Here is a 24,501-nt window from a genome sequence, read left to right as displayed (position 1 = left end):
CGCCCGGCCTTCCGGGAGACTCTAACTGTGAGTGTGTGGCTTTAACCCTAAGAGTCTCTCATCGTAGACCACAGCGAGCGGGGCTGAGAGCCCTGGAACTTCCTACAGGCGGGGTTCTTTACAGCCTCTGGTAGGTGCACCCCAACCCGGGCCACGCCTACAGGAGCACGGCTGTTATTCACCGTCTCCGCTCCTGTGCTGACAGCACACTGCAGTGAGAACGGGCCGGCCGTATAGTCTGAGCCCCCCCAACAGGACACAGCACCGTGGTCAGGGGCCCACCAGAACACAGGCCACGCCGTCCTTCAACAAGGATGGATGTAGCCAGGCCTCGCGGGACGAACAGGGCGCAGCAGGGTGAGGAGGGAGCAGGAGGCCTCGTCTCAGCACCGAGAAGGCCGGCCCAGCACAGAGGAGAGGAGACAGCACTGAAACCAGGAGCCGGGACTGAGAAGCCCAGGAGCACAGGCGGCTGGACCTCCAAGCGACAGGGGCCGCTGACCCCGGGCCGCCCAGGCTCTGAGGACAGGACGCTGGTGCCCGGGCGCCGAGGCTGCGCTTGCCAGGGTGTCGCTGGGCCCTGTGAGGACGGCACGTTCCCTGTTCACTGTAGGTGACAGTCAAGGGGGCCTGGGTTTGCCCCATGCCTACTGGAAAGTGGTTTTCCTATTCACATGACAGACAGTGCAGGCACCCGTGTCAGCCGGAGGTGTGTGTGTGTGTGCGTGCGTGCGTGTGTGTGCGTGCGTGTGTGTGTGCGTGCGTGTGTGCGTGTGTGCCCGCGCACCTCAGTGTCCCCAAGGCAGCAGTGAGAGGTGGGGGAAACCCCCGCCCCGCTCTCCATCTACCTTGTTCCATGAAGCACAGCCCCAAACACATCTCGTCCCGAAAGCACGTGAGCAGGACACTGGGATTAGCATTACCTGCTCTGAGCCGTGTGGCTGACTCCACGCTGAGCTTTGCAGCCTGTGCTTTTATGCCTTAAGATGCAAAGACATGGGCACAGCCCTAGCCGGTTTGGCACAGTGGATAGAGCTTCGGATGCAGACTGAAGGGTCCCAGGTTCGATTCCGGTCAAGTCCACATGCCCAGTAGGGGGGTGGGTGCAGGAGGCAGCCGATCAATGATTCTCTCTCATCATTGATGTTTCTATCTCTCCCTTACTCTCTGAAATCAATTTTTTTTTTTTAAAAAAGGGCACAAATTCTTCAAGTTCGGCCCCCCCCCCAGGAGGGGTCAGCCCGCACCTCCTGGACCAGGCTGCCTCTGTGAGTGGCTTCAATCCACAGATGAGGCAGGAGTGGAAACGTGCGGCCTCCTGCCTGACCTCGAGGCCCACGTCCTCCTGACCATCCTCCCAGGCCGGGTCGCTGCTGCTGCCCTCCTGCCCCTCCTGCCCCTCCTGCCACTCCTGCCCCTGAGGTCTCTGAGGAACTGCCCTCCGGTGCCAGGCAGGACCCTCCCGCCTCCCTCACCCTCAGGCGTGGGGCGGGGCAGCAGCGGCAGGAGAGACTGCCTTAGGGCCCATAGCAAGTATTGTATTGACTTTAATGCGTATGAGAAAACACACACAAACCAGCACATGAAACAGATATTACTGTTTAGGTTGCTAATTTCCTTTTAAAACAAGCTATTTTAAAACAGAAGGTCTTACAGTTTAAACAAATCAAGTAAGTAATCCTGGAGGCTGTGTTTAAATTTGGAAAACGTTGCGGGAATTCTGCTTTAAGGCGTATTGGCTCCAATCCCACTTGGGGCCAATGCACAACCCAGTTTACTTCCACCCGAGGGCCCCTGACTCAGCGTCCTTCCTGCTCGGCTGTCTGTCCTCCTGCCTTTCCCTCCACGGGCCGTGGAGACCCAGCAACGCTGAGGCCTTCCCACCTGGCCGGACACGGAAATGCCTAACTCAGGCCCCTCTGGGCCGGTAGGTGCCACCGCCCCTGCTCCATTTCATTCCCTCTCTAAGGACATGTCGGCTTTAGGGTGTCGCCTCTGGAGTTGGTGCTAAGCCACCCCTTTTCTCCGGGACTCTGACCCTCTGATGCGCTCGCTTTGCTTTATTTTCCTGCGTCTCCGCTTCTCCAGTGCTCAGCCTCCCGCCCTGGGCTGCCCATCCTTGGCCCTAACCATTTACTGCCCGTCTCACTGCCTTGTCACTCTCCGCTGTTAGTTCTTTAAAAAAAAATTATTGATTTCAGAGCGGAAGGGAGAGGGAGAGACAGAAACCTCAATGATGAGAGAGAATCATGGATCAGCTGCCTCCTGTACTCCCCACACTGGAGACTGAGCCTGCAACCATGGATGTGCCCCAACCGGGAATCGAACCGTGACCTCCTGGTTCATAGGTCAGTGCTCAACCACTGAGCCACGCCGGCTGGGCTCCACTGTAAGCTATTAACCACCCTCTATTCTTCACCTTCTCTCCTCGATGCCCCCACTTCGCATTGTCCTCACCTCCCGGGATGGCGCTTCTCTCCTCACCTGTGCCCACGGGACTGGCCGGACACACGGGGGAAAGGCACCTGGGGGCGTGGGCGTGGAAGTGTGTTGCTCTTGTAAAGGTGGGGGGAGCCCAACATTGCAGCACCTTGGAGGTCCTTCCTGCCCTGGGTCCTGCTCGGTGTGTGTCACTTACTCCCTTAAGAACATTCCCACTCAAAATAAATTACAAAAATTCTGGTCTGGAATCAATTGGGTAGAAGATTGTAGTTCTTGAATGAGACTCTGCGTTTAACATATATATTCCTCATAGGTCAGCACGCAATTTCCCTCCGAGGTAAGTGCCGGAAGACAATTCCAGCATGTCATAATTAGAAGAGTTTCATCAAAAGTTTGATGAAACTTGGGGGCTCAACAAGGGCTGAGTCACATATGTAACCATCTGTTGGAATGGCTGAAAGGCACTTCCCCCAAACCTGAATAGGATGATTGTTTGCTGCCAGACAGCTCAGGGCATCTTAACCTACATGTTATTGCCTCCTGTTGGCCAAACACCTGAACAGCCGTAGGCTATTCCCTAATATGACAATGCTTCTGTACCCTACCCTTTGAAGTGTATTATCTCCACCTTGCCTTAGGACAAATTGTGTTAATAAAAAGCAAGGGTCCTGAGACAAGGAAGAACTTTAGCTCCTTTAGCTGAAGCTCCTCTGACCCCCAATGCCTTTCAAAATTATCTTTTGTCTTTGGACTCTTATTTAATCTACGAAAAGCCTTTCTCCAGAGTGCTGAACCCTTTCCCTTTGTAATGCTGGAACAAGAACCCCGGCAGGTAAGGGCTTTGGAGAGTTCTTTCAAAATCGAAATGATTTTCCTGGGTTTTGACAGATACACAAACGAGTGCTTTGGAGGTTCGTGTTGCCCATGACCCCTGAGCTCCCGCCTACCGGAATTGTCCCGATGCTGTTCTCTTCTCCTGCAGGACGTCCCACCCATGTCCGCAGCCTCTCCTCCACAGGAATCCACGCCGATCTTGCCTGAGCCTTGAAGGTCTGGGCATTGGAAGTGATGGACTGACACTGTGGTTATCATATTAACATAAACTTATGAATTGAGAATAGAGAGAGCTGCTCATAAAATGCCGGGAAGTTGAGAGAAAAATGGAAGGTTCCACATTTGTTATACTTCGTGGAGAGGAAATGTGGCACAGGATCCATCTGAAGGAAGGGAGGGGATCGAGACTAAGTAACCGAAGCTCACATGAGAGGAAACCGCATTCTTCCTTTCTGACACCAAGCGCGTTCCTTCCCAGTCACACCAGACCATTGGAATGGAAGCTGTTTTCCCAAAATAGTCCCAATGATTCAATTACGATCTATTATCCAGGAAAAAAAAAAATGGCTTTACTCCGTTCAAATGACCTGAAATAATGCAATTTTCCCCTCAGCAGCGCATAATGAGATCTGAGGTGTGATGCCCAGAATGAGACAGCCTGTTTCTCATTACCTTCCATGCACAGAGGTTGGGTTTTACAGGGAAGTGATTCGTATTCGATCTGGTTTTATAACAGGGTCTGATGTGGCACAACGAAGTAAATATTAGGACATTTCTTTTGTAGATGTAGTATTTAAGTAGAAATGTGACAAAATTCCCATAAGGAATGTCATAGATCTGCGTCTGATAATGCAAACTGAGAAGCTTAACAGAATTTTAAAACAGTGTTGTTCTTCCATTCAAGAAAAGTTTATTTTCTCAGAGGGAGCATGTTCATATGCCAAACTAGTAGGAAAGAGTTAAAAATAGATGTTGATTCGACCGTACTTGGCTCATTCTTCAATTTTTTAGTTCAGTCTGCACATCTGCGAGGGGCTACTGTGAATCCACGCCAACAGGGGGCAGACAGCATCATAGCAAAACCACTGCCTCGGTTCACACACGTTCTGACAGCCTCAGTAGTCCCATCTCTAAAGTGGGGTGATGACAGTACCTACTGCAGAGGGCCCTTGTGGGGACCAGCGAGTAGGCGCAGTAGCAGACGCTAGAAACCGCTCAATTAGTAACAGGGATTCAACAGTCAAAGGGTCACTAGGGGATGCCCTTTTTAAAGCAATTGAGCTCTAGGGTTAACGAGTTCCTTGTAATGGAAACTGACTGACTCAAAGACACATGCAATCTTATGTCTACTTTTTCTGAGCTGCACACGGTAAGATTTTTAGAATTTTGTTAGCCCTCCCGTTTTTATAGATAAGCTGATTTCTTCAATATCCTTAGGGAGGGACATACTGTGTGAGCAGGCTGCACTTGACTGTCAAGACAGGTTTTGGGTGCTTGTAAGCGCCCTATCTTCTTGGTGGCACTCCTCAGTAAACGCCTTCTGTGATTTAAGCGGCCTTTGTGATTGGGCACAGCAACAGGCAGCCCAAGCCCATGGAGGGGGCGGGGGCGGGGAGGAGATTTCCCGGGACAAAGTCACCGTCTTGGTCATCCTCGTGAGCAGCTTCTGAATGACGCCCTTCATTTTCTACTTCTCACTTACAAATGGTTTTCTGATTGGGAGGGGAAAGTGTTCTATGTTTTGGGCACTTTACATATTCAAAACAGTTTAATTCTGGCGATAAACCTATCAGGGGAATTTTATTCTCCCCATTTTACAGGTGAGAAAACAGAGCCACTTTCCAAGTCCACTCGGGCCCCAAGTCATTAGGTGGCTAAACCCAGGGCTCAGAGGCTGTGTTCTCCCCACTCCATCTGCTGCCGTCAGCTCCACATTAACCATGACCAGGCTCTGTGACTGCAGCCTTAGGCAGCATGATATCACTGCATGCAGCAGCCGCCCGGCGTGCGTGCCAAAGGCCCGCATAAAAGAGTTTTCCTCCCCGCCTTGCCTAAACAAGCCGGGGGATGTGGGAAGTAGAGCGATTCTTATACGCTCCCAAATCATCGGAACATAGTCATCACATCATCATAGACTCCTTGTTATATCTAGGAGTACATTCTGCTCTGGTCCTTCCAGCTCCTTATTTTTACCCTAGACCGGCCCGGGCTGCCCCCGTCTCTTGATTTTTGTGGGCACACAGCGCCACACCCTCACCGCACTGCTGCCATTGCCACAGAGCGGGTGGGTGCAGCGGGCCGGACACAGCAGGCCACGCCGATGTGACAGGGGTGGGTCCCACAGGCCCAGGCTCCCGCTGCAGGAACAGGGGGCTCTCAGAAACTGTTTTCTGGGCGGGTTAAAAAATACGCTCGGGTTTCCATCGCATAACGGGCGCAGTGCAACACACTGGTTAGGAAAAACCTTCACAGGAAATGCAATGATTGTGCAGATATATACTTTGAAGTGAAACAAATAGGGGATTTTATGCAAGAGGAACCATTTATTATAATCTGAAGAATGCTTCCTTCTCAGAGGGAAGGGGGGTTGGGGGCAGGAAGCGATTAAACGAAGATCTTATATGCATATATGCGTTACCTATGGACACAGACAATAGGGGGGTGAAGGCCTGGGCGGTGCGGGAACCAGGCAGGGCAGTGGGGGAAAAAAGAGGGACATCTGTAATACTCTCAACAATAAAGATTTTTTAAAAAGAAAAATAAAAAAAACATGCCTACTGCACAAACCGGGGGTGCCCTCCCTCAGCGTGGCAGACAGCGCTTGCTCCAGTGTTTTATCCACTTAGGTTCTATTCTCGCCAAGAGGAACGTAGGCCAAACCTCCTAACGTGGTCACTCCAACCTGCTCAACCCGCACCCCCAATTCCTTTTCTATGTTATTTACACTGCAGACCCCACCCCAAGGCAAACTGGCCTCGTCTCTGCCCTAACGCACCTGGTGCACCCCCCAACCTCTCCAGTGACACGTCTGTGGGTCGGATGCTCTCATCACCTCAGCCTTCCCCAGCGGTGGGAAGGTGCTCTCCCATCATTTCCCCGCCCCCGGCCACTGTCACGGGGACTGATGCTGGGGGGTCTCTGAAGGCCAACCAGCCCATCACTGCTGTGCGGCATGCTCCCCGAGAACAGGGCCCACCTTGTCTTTTCAATGCTGCGTCCTCCGGCCGGCAGGCGCCAGGCACTCAGCAACTATGTACTGAACGTGCAGAGGAAGGAGAGAGGCCACGTCTGAGCTCATCTCAGACTTTTCCCTGTGAACACTATGGGCTGTTTGCCTGTCTTTAGGCCTTAGCTCAGGGCCTTAAACAAAGGAAGAATAAACATTGTTTCTTCCAGTGTACTAAATTAATCTTTGGGAAGCCATGCAAAATTGTTTGTGATGTTTTTACAAAAATGTTTAATATTTTCTTAAATCCATGAATACTTTTGTAAGGTTATGGTAATTCTGATTTAAATTAAATATATTTAAATGTATTGTAGTGATTTAAAAATACCCTATTCTACTTCTCAAACTAGAACACCAGAAAATTATGTTGGTCTTATCTACACCTTTTACATTAAGGCAAATTCCTTATAGGAGTGTATATTTTGGTTAATATACCCTGAATATTTCATAATCCATGTGGTTCCTCCTTCCTTCAAATGCTCACTGACTCCACACCCCCATCCTTCAATCCAAGATGACTGGCCGCCTTCGGGTCTCTGCTTAGATGTTATTTTCCCCAACAACCCCCACTGGGCACCCCACTCCCACCCTCCTCACAGCCTGGCGCAGCGCCCAGGATCCCCTTATGAAGCTGTGTGGTAATTCCCTAACCTGCCTCTAGAATACAGGTTCCTGAGAGCAAGGGCCCTGCTGGCTCTCTTATTCCCAGCAGCTAGGGCAGTGCCTGGCACAGAGTAGGTGCTCAACCAGTATTTGCGGAGTGAATAAATGCCCTCAGAAGTATGACAGGCGACTATGGCTCACGCTGGTCCAGTCAGTAGTAGTCCTCACATCCGAGGTAATCATTAATTCCCAAGGGGCCTGGGAGGATGACTTCAAGAATGATGGGACAACTTCTGCGGGGGGTGGGGGAGGGGAAGGGCGAACAAACAAAAGCAGGCCCGGGGCTGACTCAGCAGAATACAAGCTTCTGGGTTTGAGTGCAGGGTCCTCCGGTTCCTCTGGTCCCCGGAGCAGAGATGGGCCGACAGCACAGGAGAGGGAAGCACGCGTGGAGAAGTGTCTGTGTGCATTGGCTCACGGTGAGAACCAGGCTGTACAGTGCAACCCGGTGGCGGCCGGTCGGTCTCAGGGGAGCCCCTGCCAGGCCTCGGAGGGTCTTTCCGTCTGTGTCATGATTGGGGCGATTCCACGCGACAATCTTAAAATCCTCAAGGATCCCAAGAAGCTTTGGTTATGTGGGTTACTTCTATCAGCTTTCATTCTACTGGAAATTAATACAGAAATTTAAAAACCATTCATTCAGTTAAAAAACAACTAGCACATTTTACCATAAATAACAATTTTTTTTTCTGAAAATAACAATATTTTCCAAAGGAAACAATTCCGTGAGAAGAGGGGCCTTATTTTACCTTTTGGGAGTCCCTCGGTGTCTGGCTCAGTGGAGGCGGCTGGGCTCTCATTCCACTCCTGTTTGCAATCTGTTGCAAGGTTGTTTTGCTTGAAGTCAACGAGGAATGTCTGCCTTCACACAGATTGGTAGCTGGAAAATGAAGCAGCATCCCAATAACCTTTTCAGGTAATTCGGATAGTCCTCTTATGCTACAGCAAAGCTCAACCAATGCTAGTTTCTTAAACCTTATCGTTGCCCCGTGGAATAAGAAACCACGTCAGGTAACTCTCATGATCTGTTATGTTAAAACCCATCGGTCTCACTTCTGCTTGGAATGGACCTCTAACTCCGGCCTGATGTTACCATATCCTACTTCACCGGTCATTTAGAAAGCACCGGTTCACGGAGTTACACGGAGCCCCCAAATGGCAATACATTTCACTGCCCAGCATCAAAACCCACCTTAATTAAAGAGATGGCCACACCCGAGGAATGACTCCAGTGCTGGGCGGCTGTCAAACTCACGGTGGCGGATACAGGTTCCCGAAACAGTACGTTTTCTACTTGCGAGCTCAAATCTGCAGCTGACAGTGAATACTTCCAATCGCTTATCTCGGAGTGGCGGGCTCATGTCGTTTGTGTTGGAAAACAGTGCCTGCCCGAGAGCCAGCTTGCCGGGCCGCGGTTCCTCCCCGCGAACCGTGTTCCACGAGGCAGGCAGCCAGCTCAGCTCGCGGCTCGGCGCCACGTGCTCGATGGAGTTCAGGACAAACACTGAACTGGGGACCCAGCAGGAAGGGTGAAGGTGCCCCCCCTGGTGCCACACCGACGGTCCCCAGGGCAGAACGGAGGGTTGCAGCTGTACGACGATGAATAGCTTTGGCTGCTTCATCACAGACCATCTTATGCGACCCTGGTGGCATTGGTGGCAGTGGTGGCACTGGTGGCAGTGGCAGTGACATTAACCGCCCTGACAGTCGGGGCCACTGCCTGGACCTGTACAAAGGTGGCAGCATTTCACCCACCGTTGCTTTTGTACCAACAGTGCAAATGCCAATACTTCTAAACAGGCAAGTGGCACCAGCTTTGGCCTCGCAGATATCCCTGATAAAAGGTCTCAGGACGCCCTCACCTCACCCCCCTCGGGACCTAGGACCGGACTTGAAGGACGCAGGCTTCTCGTAAATAGACCGAAATTACACTCTTAATTTTATCATAGGTCTTCACTTTTCTTTCCCCCCAGTGGACTATTTATGCATTTCATGGTTTAAAAGTAAATTCAGATGTAAATAGTCAAACCTCTGCCAAGCACTTGAAGATGACATACTACCTAATCCTCACAAAACATCTGTAAGCCGGCTCCCTTTGCTCCGTTTTTATCCTTGGAAAGAACAAAACACTGAAGCCCAGGGAGGTTAACTTGTCTCACAGCAAGCAATAACCAGTCCCGGATGAAACGCAGGTCTGTCTGACAAGACAATGCGTGTTCTGGCCGATGCGGCACGCTGCCCACGTCTCTCAGACACTGAGGATACTGACTTACATAAATATACGTATACACACGACCACTGGGTTTACCAATGGTCTATTTCTTTTCTGAGAAAACAAGTAAGGAGTATTGATACACACAAATCCTGATGTTCAGGGCTATTTTTAGGAACTTTCTAAAAATACCCTTCCCAGAGTTCTTAGGGAACTTCCCCATTGATTTGGTCTATCACTATTTGGCTCAACTGACAAGTCACTTTAATGTCTTTGGGCTCACCCAGCCGGTGTGGCTCAGTGGTGGAGTGTCGACCTATGAACCAGGAGGTCATGGTTTGATTCCCTGTCAGGGCACCTGCCCAGGTTGTGGGCTCGATCCCCAGTATGGAGTGTGCAGGAGGCAGCTGATCAATGATTCTTATCATTGATGTTTCTCTCTCTCTTCCTCTCTGAAATCAATAAAAATATATTTTAAAAATAAATTTTTGACATTAATTAACATGTTAATTAACATATTAATTTTTTAGTATGTTAAAAATATATTAATTGTTTCTTGCCAACGTTAAAGTACTGTCTCAGCCTTGGTTTATTGAAACTCCCCACCGGCCTCTCCTCCCCGCCAGGGCCAACTGCGAGGTCAGTGAGCCTGTGTTCCGTGTCCCCACAACACCGCCTTCTCTACCTGCCGTTGTCTGGATCCTTCGCGCACACAGGCCATGAGCCACACTGCTTAGGTCGAGATCACGGACCCATTGCGCAGAGCCGCAGTGGCTTTGCCTCGGGCGGATCTCCCTGCCACCTTTGACCCTGGTTGCGGGTCGCTGCCTGCGGTGGGTCGTCACCCTGCTCTCTCCCGAGTCCCCTCGCTCACTGTCCCTACATCGCTTCCACAGGCTGCTCTTCCTCCACCCACCCCAGCACGTTGGTCTATGCCACGTCCCATCCTATGTCTTCTTGGTCCACCCCCCCCCCCCCACACGGGCTTCAAGGATGCTGGTGATCCTGCTGGATGCCTCCGGCTGGGGTCTCATGCACCCCAACTCCACAGGTTTAAAGCAGACCTCACTGCATCCCCCCTGGAAGGCTCCTATGGTGTTTCTCTTGGCAAAGGGCACTGGCACCTGCCTTCTTGCCCCACAGAACCCTGGGAGTCAGTCCAGACTCCTCCTCCCGTCCATCCACCATATCCAGTCAATCACGAGGTGCTGCCCGTTGTATTTCCTCAACCTCGGCACAGCTCAGCCGCCGCATGCAGACCTGACTTTCTCCTCTGGAGATGACCTCCCCACAGCCATCTCCTTCCCTTCTCCACAGCAATCCCAGATATAACTTTCTAAAACTCCTATCTGATGATATTTTAAAAACCTTAAAATCTGTCCTTGTTTAAGACCCTAACCAGTTTCCCAACCACAGACCACCGTCAAGAGCCTGGTGCTGTCTGGCCTTGCGGATGGACGCCCCAGCTCCCAGGACACGCTGTGCACTTGGACATTGTCCTAACCTTTCCCTTGCTTCCCTTGCTTCTCTCTGTGCTTGGAATGCCCTTCCCTCCCGTGTCCGTGTCCGTATTTGCCTGGCCTTCTCTTCCTCCTCCTTCAGAACACGGCACTCCGAACCCCACCCTCACGTCTGCCCACAGAGCCTTCTAGAGGGGCGCACTGCTTCCTGGCCCACGCGCCACGCGCCGCAGAGCAGGTACAGACACCTGTCACAGCCTCAGCAACTTTCATTCAGACCTCGGTCTCCCCGCCAGGCTCTGAGCGCCCTGAAGGCCAGCACATGTCTCCCCTTGAAATCTCAGCACCAAGACGGGCCGGTACCCAGCAGGCACTTGAGGAGCGTTAGTGAAGGCTTGAGTGACCTGCTCTGGGTCCTGTGTCATACGTGCAGGGTCACTTTCCACGTTTTCCCATGCCATCATCTCCTCGCACAGGCATCTCAGAGCCCCGCTTAGCGCTGAGGGTTCTACGGCTCCACAGAACCCCTTTGTGGCGCGCCCACGGCTTCATAAATCCCAAATCCCGAGGAGCCAGAAGTGTCGGGCGCCTCATGGGACCGCCCTCTGCGACCAGGTATCTCAGGAAAAGGCCCCAGTGTTTCATATGATTTTGGGAAGGTTGATTTTCATCTTATTTATTGTCATTTCGCCGTGGTGTCAGAAGAGAACCAGTCGTTTTCATGGCCTCCGTGCTGACTCTGCATCTTAATAAACTAGATGTCCCGAGAACCTAAAATCCGGGAGTCTAAACAGCAGCTCTGCTGGAAACTAGGCTTGCGGTTGTGAAGATGAGATGGATAAGTCACTTGGTACTTTCCCCTTCAGCTTTCCTAGGCCCAGGCCAGGTTGCTAATTGGGTAACTTCTTATCATAATTACCCGGCGGCCTGAATGGCTGCACTCACTCTGCTGGTCTCTCAGGGTCTGCGGGGCCCTTTTCAATGGTTAAAACAGCTGCCGAGTTCCAGCCGCAGGAGGCTGGGTGCATGCGAGGGCCTCGCGGTGGGCAGGGCGGACTGGGGACCGCGGACACGCAGGCACAGCGCGCACCCTGGGCCCTCCTCCTTCACCTCCTCCTGTCGTTGGCCCCCCCCCACCCCGCCCCCAAGTCCACCCCGAGTCCCCTCGTTGTGCTCCAGGGTTTCCCTGTCCCCGTGGCCCTGGGTTTTGTGGCTGGAGGGGGTCCTGAGGGGCCTAGCTCTCCTTCCCCTGGCCCTCTCTGGGGAGGTAGGACCGCACTAGGCTCCCGCGACGCCGCCCGCGAGGGTCCGGGTTTGGGGAGTACGGGGTCGCGGGGCGTGAGTGTGACTGTGTGTGAGTGTGTGTGTGTGTGAGTGTGCGTGCGAGTGTGAGTGCGGGAGTGTGTTCGCGCGCGCGCACGGTGGCGCGCAGCGGGAGGGTGGGAAGGAGGGAGGAACTGGGGAGGCAGCGGGCAGTGGAGGGAGGGGCGGCGGGCGGCGGGCAGCGGCGGGGGGGGGGGGCGGGGAGGGCTCGGGCTTCAGCGGTGACACTCGGGAGCCAACTCACACTCCCCGCTCGGAGCCGCCAGAGAGCAGAGCGAGCCGCGCCAACGCCGCCGCCAGTGCGCCCCGTTCCCCGCGCCCGCCCGCCCGCATCCCCCGCGCCCGCCGGCCCAGCACCTCCCGCCGCGCCCGCTCCACTTCGCAGCAACTTGGGCGGCCGCGCGCCGCAGCCTCGCCGCCTTTGAAGTTCGCAGCGCCGCCCGCGAAGTTGGGACGCCCGGCGAGCGCTCTCCCCGGCTTTCCGCCGCCTCCGCCCCGGCCCCGCGGGTCCCGAGTGCTGGGCGCGCATCTGGCCGCCGCGGGACGTGGACGTTTGGCGCCGACGCAGCGGGGACGGAGTTTGCTCCCCCCCCGGGAAGAGCCAGCGGATTTTCCAGGTGAGTGGGGAGGGGAAGCCACCCGACTGTCCCCGGGAAAGGGCACGCGGGGCCCCTACTCGGTCCCCACTGGCGAGGGCTCCGGCTGCCGGGAGCTCCGGGCCTGGGGGGCGCGGGCGGGTGTCCTCGGAGTCCCGGCTGCCCCGAGAGGGGGCGGCCGAGCTGGTGGACTGGCGGGGCCCCGGGCTCTGAGAAGCCCCGACTCGGCCCGGACACTCACTTGGCTCACCCGCGGCGGCTGCGGCTGCCCGGCTCCTGCCCTCCACGCGCCGTCTGCGGGTTTGCCGGTTCGGCGGGCGCGCGGCTCACAGGGTGCGGGCGGCGGGGCGGGCGTGGGTTCCGGACCGGGCAGCCGGGGCGCGGGGATCCGAGGCTACTTGGCCCCAGGCGGCTCCTCCGTCGTCCCCCGCTCGGCAGGCGAGCGTCCTGGAAGTTCCCGAGCCGAGCCGGCTGGCCTGGGACCGTCCCTCCGCCGGGGAGCAGGGCAGCCAGGGGACAGGGGCACCGGCGTGGCGCCCCAGCCGGGCCGGCGCGAGGCGGGGTTCGCTGTCGTCGGTGAGCCTGCAGGACCGAGCGGGAGCAGCCCGGGCGCTCGGGAGCCCAGACTAGCGGTTTGGGTCCCAGCTGTGCCCCGGGCACGTCGCAGGCTGCTGTGCTCGGGCGTGCCCTCCGTGCAGCCCGCAGCCCAGCTCAGCTGCACGCCCGCGCCCAGGTCCCTGCGCTGGCCGCTCTCCCGAGGCTGGGTCGCGGTCCCCCTCCAAGTCCCCTTCGGGCGCTGTCCGTCTCCTGCTTTGGGTTCAAGGAGCACCTGAAGCCAAGACCTTGAGTGGGAAATGAACCTGAGCAAACGGCTCTGGGTTTGCTTTTTTTTTTTTTTAACTGAGGTTTGGAGCAACTTGGATTGGTAACATTTGTTTACTTATATATTTCGATCCAGCTAAGTCACAAAGAAGAATTTATTTCTTCATGCAGCTGCTGTTCTCTCTAAACACTCTGCCCCACCTCTCCCCCCCTCCCCCCTCCCCCAGCCTCACTTCTGAACTCTTTCTCTTCCCAAGGGGGGGTCTCCCACCCGCTCTCCTCCCACCAGCCCGCTGAGGACCTGGGTGTCCTCAATGGAAATCAATAGACCCGCTTGCTTCTCCGCCCCCTGCGCAGGAGCTGGAGGCTTGGGCTGCAGACTAGAGAGCAGGCCTCCCCCTGAGGGGAGTGAGGGTGTGATGGCATTGAGTGTCATTGTCCCCAGAGGTGGGAGGGACAGATGCCAAGGCAGTTACTCCCGCTGAGCCCAGTGCAGTGGAGGCCATAGGTATGTGCTGTGATTCATTGCTGCTCATTAAGAGTGATAATAAGGCCCTAACCCTGGCTGGTGGTTGTGCTTATATTTGGTTGGATTTTATGTCCGTCTCTTATTACAGTGGTTTCAGAAAGTGGAACCACCGAAAGCGTATGAATTCCTCACACTCATTCTGCATATGGGATGTCTCACATGTCAAAGAGAGACTGTCATCCTGTCCGAGTTCTCGCCCGTGAGCTTTAGAAGGTTGCAGTCTGGAAATGTCCCCATTTGCCTCCATCTGGCTTCTTAAAGTTCAGAAAATTTGGCAACATAATTAATGATGGTCCCAATTCCCATTGTCAATCTAAACCTATATTCAAGATTATATTAAAATATCTCATCATTTATCCTTTAAAAGTGATTCCAGTGAGTTTAAATTCTTGGGGCTGGGTCAGCTGGGAATGGGGGGCTCAGAAGTTAGAGAAATGAGCACTCTTTCAGGTTCCTCTAAAACAAAACAAAACAAAACAAAACAAAAAAAACACAACCGAAACAAAACAAAATAAAACCCGTGCGTCTTCCTCTACAGAAAGAAAGGCCTGCTTTCTGGGCAGTTCTGACTTGAGTGGACGCCCCTGGTCTGCACCACACGCTCGGCACGGGCAGCTGGCCGCCTGGTCTCGTGTTGTTTTCATTTTTGTGTCAGGACGTTTTAGTCATTAAACCTGTATGTTGCTGTCCTTCTCAGGCTCCGCGGGTGGGAACACTCTGTTTTAATTAGCAACTACCATAAAAAAGAAGCTAGAACTCTGTAATGGGCCTAAATTGCTGTGAATTGTGTGTGGTTTAAATTACGCCTTTATTTCAGCAGGAATGGAACCATGACTATAAAACATCTTTTAATCACTTGCAGATCCAGCTTTTTATCTGAGATGTAACCAAATATATATAATTGAAAAGCATCCTTCTAAGCGCGAGGGCAGCCCCGGGGCCAGTTTGTTTGTCCGGGTCTCTGAACCCCGTGTAGCAAAGTGTGGAGTGAAACAGTGAGGCGGGGAGAGGCGCGCCCTTGGCCGTGGCGAGCTGGGGAGGCTCCGGCCCAGGAGCCCCGGGCAGGCCTGCGGAAAACGTACCGGAGCGACTTTTTCAACTGGTTTTGCGAACCCGGCGACCCACATTTTCGTTTTCTCACTTGGATTCACTGACCAGACTCTGTGATGTGGGGGTAGGGGGTGGGTGGGGAGTGGGGAATATATGTTTTAGTAAAACTAACAAATTATTTGAAATGAAAGGGGGAACGTAGAGATAAAATGTCTGCCTGTCAAATTCCTGTGTTCATTTCTATAGTAGTTTTACTCAGTCTTTCTAGAGGTCAGAATTTTTCTTTAAAACGTGACTGCTTTGGTTGTCGTGGCGTGAGGACGGAACTTAGTTTTCCGTTTTGCGTGATGGCTGAGTAGGTATTGGGAATGCAGTGGCTATGCCTGGATGTTGTATCCCAGCTAACAGTCGTCGTAGCTACATCTCGTTCTCCGAGGCACGGTCCCACTACACACAGATGGAGACAGAATGTTTGCGCCGACAGAAATTATTGTAACCTTTCTTCCTTACTTTTCCCAGCGAAAAGGTGGTTGCTTCCGGTGGCTAAGAAGTGCTCTCACACTTTTTTTGCTCCCTGTCTTCTTGTCAGGTCTTGCTTTGGGGGCCCGCGCACCCACTTCTTATCAGGTCTTGCTTTGGGGAGCCCCGTACCCGTAGCAGCACGCGTGTCCTGAGTGACCCTTGCCGGTGTCTGCTGCCATCAGCCCGTCACAGGGAGCCTATCCCGTAGTCGTCTGTGTTGGGTCAACGGCAAGCGTCAGCTACGGAAACCATTCCGATTATTCACTTGACCTTGAAGCGACATCTAGACCCTCTAAATATTTACTTTGGAGCGATGATTCTGAAGGCTGTGACTTACTCTTTCCTGTTGGCTACTACCACTTAGTGGAAGCAACTGCTAAGCAAGTGATCATTGAATAGTAAATCCAGATCTTTGCTTTGAAAACTGATTTGGAAATTAAAGTCCTCCGATATTTACTCCATTTAAAAACACTCTGCCATTGAGAGCCTTGTTAGGCCAAATTCTGCTCTATTTGTCCTCTAACTGTGAATGCGGATCGGCACCCAGGGTGGTGCAGTTCTGCTTCCACGCTGCTCTTATTGTTGTTGTTAAAAAGAAATCACGTCATGTGGGTGGAGACAGAGAACCGATCGTGTTTTATTGCCTCACGGAGTGGTAGGTTGACTGTAAATTCAGTTAGGTTTCTGGAGAAGACACCCCACAGCGTGAGTATGTGTGTGGGGGAGTGGGAAGCGTCACTCGCCACTTCTGAGCTGACGCCTGCCCTTGCTGACCGGCAGCCCGCGGTGCCCAGGCCGGTGCCGCGGCAGGCTGTGCTTGGCTGCCTCCTTCCTGAACACATGTCTTAAGACGCTCGGCCCACACCTTCCCCCTGCTTGCTGGGATTTTACTAGCAACTGCAAGCCAACAACCCATGCTTTCTCGTCTTTTGAAATGCTTTGAAAACATGAACTGTATAATGTTAACTCACCCCGAAAGAAAGAGGCATTGCTCTTACTGCATTGTAGAAAGAAAGAGCGAGGTGCTGGCCCTGTATGGAGTACGGACCGAAAGAGAGCTAGCGATGCGTTTCTGCAGGTTTCCCCGTTGAGATGAACAGACAGACCTCAGAACAGCGGGATACTGGGTCCTGTTACAGCGAGAGTTTTCTTCAAGAACTCACTGAGCTAGACTTGATTTAAACTTCACTCTAAGTCCGCAGACCTCACGTTTATCAGTCTAGAAACTTCCCAGGCTGCACGTCCTCATCCCTCCAGGGACTTCCGGGTCCTTTGGAAATGGATTTATTTTAGCAAGTTGGTGAATAGTTTTTGGTTTTCATTTGTTAATTTCTTCCTGCAGCAAATTTGAACATGACAGATATTCAGTGTTTCAACTGTTTCTCTGAGGTATTTATTTTTGGTTTCACTTGTGAACACTCTGGCGCTATTCTTTAGAGAAGAAAAATGGCATAAGGTATATCGTTAACTTATCAGATGTCTCCTTCAATTATTCTTTTGAAAGAGCTAGTTCCCTTTTATATACTTATGAGAAAAGAAAATCGTTTTCTAGAAATAACGAGGTTATGTAAAGTTTGGAAGGAACCCAATAGAAACATACTTACGCATGATTGGAAATGAAGTTACGTGAGCGGAACTCTTAGCCCCTGCCCTGCGGTGTGATGTGTAATGTAGTCGCCAAATAACAGAAAGCGAGTCAGCATCGTCCGTCTTCTCCTTGGAATGACGTCAGCCCGTATCACAGGCCACTGCACGCGTTTCTGTCTGTGTTTTTTCTTCCTCGCGTGAAATCAAGGTCAACGCCCTTTGCCGCCAGCTGTGTGCTCAGGGACCATCTAGTCCACAACCTGCAGACAGAGCCACCAAATAGGCGCTAAATTAAATTAAACAAAGTGTTTCATCCCAGCCAAAAGTTGTCATAACTACATCACGTTCTCTGCGGCCGTGTCCCAGTATACACAGATCGAGATGGAATACGAGACTGAAATTGATCAAATGAGTAGGGAAAACTAAACTCAGAAAGATTTACTAAGGGGGGGGGGGGCGTACCTTTTTTCTTTTTAATCACCAGGGCTATTTTCTAAGTTATAACATCGAAACTAGAGAACAAATGTCAAGACATAGAATACCACATCTGGATAGTTCATCAACAGAAGGAGGGGCGACATCGTGGTACTTACTTGAAAATATGTCTAAAAAGGGAAGAAAGTGAGTGTAAAAGACCTGGTATCGCTGGGGCTCGTTTTTCCATCTGAGGTGCTGCCAGCAGGCGTGCGAGGCCCGGAGGGCGATGGTTACAATTCGTAGCATGCGCAGTGAGAAGTAAACCAAAGCAGCCCTCGCTGGTTGGGCGCAGTGGATAGAGCAAAGGCCCGTGGACTGAAGGGTCCCGGGTTCGATTCCGGTCAAGGGCACATGCCCAGGTTGTGGGCTCGATCCCCAGTGCGGGGCATGCAGAAGGCAGCCGATCAATGGCTCTCTCTCATCATTGATGTTTCTCTCTCTTTCTTCCTCTCTGAAATCAATAAAAACATATATATTTGTAAAAAGTAAACCAAACCAGCCGTGCCGCTCCCAGGAACGGCCCTCTATCGCTCAGGCCATACGCGCTCTGAGCCATAGGCACTGCCAAGTGCAACACGATGCATTTTATTCCTGTAACACAATGTGTTTCTGATTACATTATCAGTGCTTTTTAAAGGCAAACACAAACATAAATGTACTTAACCCATTTCGGTTCTATTGTTTAAAATACACTTAAAGACAAAAAAATAAATACACTTGACTCATAAGGATACACTAGACTTAAATCTAAACATTATTCATATGTTGATAGCAGTCAATAAAGGTTGTAATTTCATAGGAATTACATCAGTCACTGACGTTCGCTGATGTTATCGACAGCGTCACGGTGTGGGGGAGTCAGAGGTAACGGGTCCTGTCATTGAAGAGGGTTTGTCCTCCTCCATGGTGACAGGCCAGACAGCAGCGCCCGCAGCCACACCTGCGAAGTGAGAAAACGGGGCGTTTCTGTCCTGGCCTCGAGTCCTGGCAGCTGTGTTCCGGGGACCTTCGGAGTTTGAGGCCTGAGAGGGTCTGGGACGCCACCCTGCTCCCCACTCTGTCCCCACCCTGTCCCCAAGGCCTCTCCTGGTATGAAAGCAACATCCGCCAAAAGATGACGTCATTTCTAAAGTTCATTTTTGTTTCACAGTGACCCTAGAGTGTGGATACCCTGGGTGGGAAGCAGGGTAGGTGATGTCAGCTGGCTTCCCCAGAGGTGCTAGCAGCTGGAGGCACCAGCGGGGCCAGCGAGCTTAGCTGAGGCAGAAGCTGCAAGGCCGAGAGGGGCCTGGGCCGTGGCCTCTCCTTGCACAGCCTGCCGCCATGCACACCTGCCTTGTCTCTCCTCGGGTCGCTGGCTCTGTTTCTGTACGCGAGTGTTCATGGCACCCAGGGCGGCACGCAGACCGCCCGCGCCCCACTGTGCTCTGCTGTCCCCTTCGTGATGTCCTCATCTTGAGCAGGAGGTCCTGCTCGCACCCCACAAATTGTGTGCCTCCCCTGCGTTCCCCCGAGGTGTGAATGTAAGACCTAGAGTCTGGACACCACAGTGAGGCGCAGTGGACATTTGTCTTTAAAACTTGTCTCTTGCCCTGGCCGGTTTGAGTCAGTGGATAGAGCGTTGGCCTGCTGAAGGGTCTCGGGTTGGGTTCGGGTCAAGAGCACATGCCTCGGTTGCAGGCTCGATCCCTGGCACCTGTCAGGGCTCCCGCGGGAAGCAACCAATGATGTCTCTCTCCCATTGATGTCTCTCTCTCTGTGTCTCTCCCCTTTCCTTCCACTCTCTCAAAAAATCAATTGAAAAATGCTGTCAGCTGAGGATTAACAAAAAACAAAACAAAACTTGTCTTTTAAGGAAAGCGAAAGATGCAGGGTGGTCCTTTTAAGTAGTTGAGGGGGAGGTTTCCCCTAAAACCACACTGAGCAGGCAGGTCCCAGCTTCTGAGAGTCCGCCTGCTGGAGCAGAGAGTGAAAGGGACGGTCCTCGGACTCCGATGGAGGCAGCAGGATTGGGAGGTCGTCTTACAGTGACCCGTTTGTATCGAGGAGGAAATACTTAATATGTCTATTGACAAAGGCATCTTACCCCACACAGCAGAGGTCACTGAACAATAAAAATGGCAGAGGTGGCAGATCATATAGAGTAAAACTAATCCAAGGGGAGAAGCATGACACGCTAATCATCTCTGCCCCAAATTAACCATAAAAGCATTGAAATATACAGTTTCACCCCCTGTAATAAACTGATGTAAGTTATTTTATGTATACGACACACACACACACACACACACACACACACACACACGCACATATAATATCTATATCTGAAAATTCTGAGGGATTTGGAGACAACATGTAAGAGTCAGGGGTCCTGAAAGGAGGTGGACAGGAAGTTGGGAGGGTCCCAGGATAAATTAGTCATCGTTGTCTTCTAGAGCATTCTTCGTTATTTGTATAAGGACTTCATAATTACCCAGTTACAATACGTAGAAAATACAGTCCATTATGTCCTGAAAATTTCAGCTCTCAGAGGTTACAGCTTAACGCCCTCATAAACATGCATACTTATTACATTTGAATTTGTTATTTGAAGTGTCGCTGATTTTCAGTGAAGCTCCCAGTTATTACCTTCAGCTGCGGATGTGTCTGTGCTTTGGGCTGCACACTGCGGGTGAAAACGATTCCCTTCATTCCTGTTGTAACTGTGAGCCCGCCCTTGTCACAGGCCTTGCCACATGGGCCATCGTCCTGAATGCTCCCGGGACCCGGGAGGAGGATGTGAGACCCTCCCACGCCTGAGAAAGGCCAGGCCCCGTTTAACAGACTTACCTAAACTCGCAAACGTGTCAAATAAAGTGGTAAGTCTTTGGTTTCAAAAGTAAAATGGATGGGAACATCTACACATTTTAAATTGAGATTAATTGCCAATGAATTTGCAAAGACGCCGCCATTCGCTTAGATTTTTAAAAATAATTTAATGACTCAAAAACATTAATTTAGCCCTAGCCGGTTTGGCGCAATGCATAGAGCATTGGCCTGCAGACTGAAGGGTGCCAGGTTCGATTCTGGTTAAGGGCACATTTCCAGTAGGGGGCGTGCCGGAGGCAGCCCAACAATGATTCTTTCTCATCATTGATGTTTCTATCTCTCTCTCCCTCTCCCTTCCTCTCTGAAATCAGTAAAAACTATTTTACAAATATTAATTTAGTCTAATTCCCCAAGACCTTAATCATTGACTGCTCATATGTTAAGTGTTGTTTGTTAGTTTGGCTAGTAGTTAACTTAGTAGGGAATTTAATATTGGAGGTCATCCCTAAGCAACGCCTTTTTGAGAGTGAAAATATTCTGATGAAAACACAGAGGGTCGCATCATGCCCACACCTGCCCTGCTCCCAAGTTAAAGACGCTTTACATAGGGGACATTGTCCATTTCTGAGGATCTGTAAGTTCCAGTGTAAACCTCCCCACCCCCCCAACCACCATTCACACAAATCCAACCCCAGTCACAGAAGGTAAACTAGTTTATCACTTCGCTTTATTGAGTCGCCCGCAGCCAGGGGACCACTCTTGGAGGCAAACCTCCTTTCCTTTCCCGAGCCCTCCTCTTCCTCAGTCCCACTGACCCGCCATTCAAATCTGGGGCTCACATGCCCTGAGACACACCTTTTGTTGAGTCTGATTTTGAGCGTGTGTGTGTGTGTGTGTGTGTGTGTGTGTGATAGATAAAGCCATTAACGCACTTTGGAGACAAGTCACTGGAAAAAGAAGTAAAAAAACATTTTCTTGGAAAAATGAGTCGTAAGAGACATATAACCCATTATTTTTAAAATTATTTTTATATTGATTTTAGAAAGGAAGGGAGAGGGAGAGAGATAGAAACATCAATGATGAGAGAGATGCCTCCTGCACGCCCCCTACCAGGGATCGAGCCCACAACCCGGGCATGTGCCCTGACCAGGAATCGAACTGAGACCTCCTGGTTCATAGGTGGACGCTCAACTGAGGAGCCACACCGGCCAGGCCATATAACCCGTTATGATTTTGAAACATGTTCCAATTATGTATGGTAGGTACAAACCCCAAAAGTCAGCAAGCTGCTAAGTCCCTTTTTAAATTAGTAGTAATTGATAGTAATTTAGCTCTACCATCATTCCATTAGTAATGTGGCATTTTGGAGAGGTGAGACTTGAAGGTAGGTCAGTTCTAAGGTTTTTAAAATAAATGATATTATATTTACCCTTATATTGATGGCATTGGACATTTCAGTGGATGAGAGAGATTATAGACACATGGGGTGTGATATTCCGAATATTCTGAAAGCTTAAAGCCCTTTAAACGTACTGAGGAATAAGTACGTTCAGTTAGTAAAAGTGCCTATGGACACCCACTGGTGTGTACACTTCGGCCGCCCCGCTCAGCCTGTCACTGAAGAGATCTCGGCATTCCCGGTTTATTCACACGAGGCGGCAGCACAGAAGCCGTCTCCAGCCCCGCTTCTCTTGGCAGCCTCGGCCCCACGCAGTGGCCGCCGCGCAGCTCGGCCTCCACTCCCAGCTGCAGCCGCTCCCTGAGGCTTCCCCGCGTTAAAGGGAAAGCAAGGCCACAGCTCACTGCATGTCGTGTTTTGGGGGGAAAGGGAGGAAATAACGGGGTCTGAATCCCCACGTGGGGCAGTGCCTCGTGGTGTGTCGCCTCTCTGTCATAGGTCTGTATGCTCATTTTATTTCATCACCATCTTCTATGGACTTTTCACTGAAAGTGACTGCGGGGTCTGTCTGTGTCGTCTGCATTCTGAGTGTCCTGTTCTTTAATCATCTTTTAATCCAGAAATAATCATGCAGAGCATCCCAGGAACGGAGCCTAATCCTCGGCTCTCTAATCTCCACACGTGCCTCTCAAATCCTCTGCTGGATGGGCCAGCAGACCTGAGCTCACTCACCTTTGAACCGTGTTAATCCGCTGTGTTTAGTCAGTAATGGTGAGGTCTTTAGATATGGCTATCAAGGCGAACAGAGAGGATAGTAAGAGTTTTCTACTGTTTGGGAGATTATTTCTAAAAGCCCATCAGCCTGGCCTTCGTGTCCCTCTCTAATTGAACAGGGGCTTTACCTGATAGATTGGGAAATAAAGGTAGAATAATCTGTGTTGAAAGTCCTTCTCTTCTGTTTTAATAGCAAGTCAAAACGTGTGTCTTTTGCTGCTGAACCGAATTTTGCAACTACTTTGAGCTGATTTATACTATTTGTAAATAAATAGAATCTTTATTTTTAAAATATGTTTTTATTATTGAGAGAGAGAGAGAGAGAGAGAGAGAGAGAGAGAGACACACATCGATTGGTTGCCTCTCACATGAGCTCCGCCTGGGGATTGAACCTGCATTGGGCACGTGCCCTGACCAGGAATCAAACCAGTGACCTTTTGGTGCACAGATAACGCTCAACCAACTGAGCCACACCAGCCAGAGCAAACCTTTTCTTGCTTCAAAGGAGCACTCACATCCACTATTTTTAATCTCACAACAATCTGGGGATAATTGTCTCCATTTCTGAGATGAGGAAACGTGGACTCAAAGAGATTGAGAGACTTGTTCTCAGTATAAAAGCCAACGACGGTCTCCTGAGAACTTCAGCTCAAATCTCCTTCCTCCAGCCCCGGGTCACTTCCTCTGTCACGTTGGCAGCCCATTAACTGTCCCCAAGCTCGAATGAATGAACACACACACACACACACACACACACACACACACACAGGTTACATGACAGTGGAGGATAGAAAAGAGTAAAGAACAGGCTAAAAATTAAATTCAAAGGTTTGTAAGAAAATCCAGTTCTGAATTGAGGAGCCCATCACGTGGGAAGAGCTCACCTGGGACGAGATAGGAGGGCGGTCGGGTCAAGAAGGAAAAGGGAGGTGACGTACGCACAGCTCTCCCCTGAGTGCCCTCCACTCGCCAGCTGTCAGCGCGGTGTCCGTGGGGAACACTCCCTCATCTCCCCAAAGGCTCGGCTCCTCAGTGGGAAGTTGGGTTTGGCCTTGGGTTTTAGAAGAGGGATGGTGGAAGAAATGCGTATTAAAAAACTGTCCCTTTAACTTGTTTTTACAACCAGACAGCTTCATACGCGGGTGCCCCTCCCCCTTTTCTTCTTTCTGGAAGTGAGAACAATTTAGGGTTTAAGCATTTTAACTACTTAAGGTCCCTGATATGTCTGTCTCACAATCCGTGTTAGACTGTATTACCTTGATGAGGGTTATTTTTAATTACGGTTTTGATTTTGCCCTGTGTTTGGCATGGAGGCCCCCTCAGGTGCCTGAGAGCAGGCAGGCTGCAGGGCTGCCATATAAAGTGTGGGGGAGGTTGGGGGGGGGAGGGGAGACCTTCAGGGCCAGCAGGTATTTGGGACAATATGGGGTCGTGTCCATCCACGGAATCAAACTCCTTCAGCCTATTGCGGTTATTCCTTTGTAATAATAATAACCAATTTCTTCTGGATAGCACCTGACTTGTTAGCACCGTATTTGCAAACGCCGTGAAGTTTATGAGCAAACTGGAAACCTTGGCGCCACTTTGCATCTCGTCAGAGTCTCCTGGAGGCCCACTACTCTGTGACCGGCAGTAAGACAGTCAGAGACGTGCGCCCAGGAGTGAGCCTGCAGGCTACTGTTTTGTGTGTAAAGAAGGTGGAGAAAGGAGAAAGCTGGGAAATCCCGTGGATATAATTATAGTCTCAACTGTTAGAAATAGGTGAGCCCCCAAGTCA

The 24,501-nt window shown here is 51.4% G+C and overlaps 1 protein-coding gene across 1 annotated transcript in view; it reads left to right on the top strand.

The window, feature by feature from the left end:
• The first annotated feature begins 12,425 nt into the window (after positions 1–12,425).
• NDNF (neuron derived neurotrophic factor) overlaps positions 12,426–24,501 on the top strand; it is a 33,431-nt gene continuing 21,355 nt past the window's right edge. The window contains exon 1 of the mRNA XM_079773040.1: positions 12,426–12,777. The gene's annotated coding sequence lies outside the window, so the exon portion shown is untranslated. The remainder of the gene's footprint in view (positions 12,778–24,501) is intronic.

This window comes from Cnephaeus nilssonii, assembly GCF_951640355.1.
Source record: "Cnephaeus nilssonii genome assembly, chromosome: 5".
NCBI classification, from domain to species: Eukaryota; Metazoa; Chordata; class Mammalia; order Chiroptera; family Vespertilionidae; genus Cnephaeus; species Cnephaeus nilssonii.
This window is presented reverse-complemented; position numbering and strand designations above follow the sequence as displayed.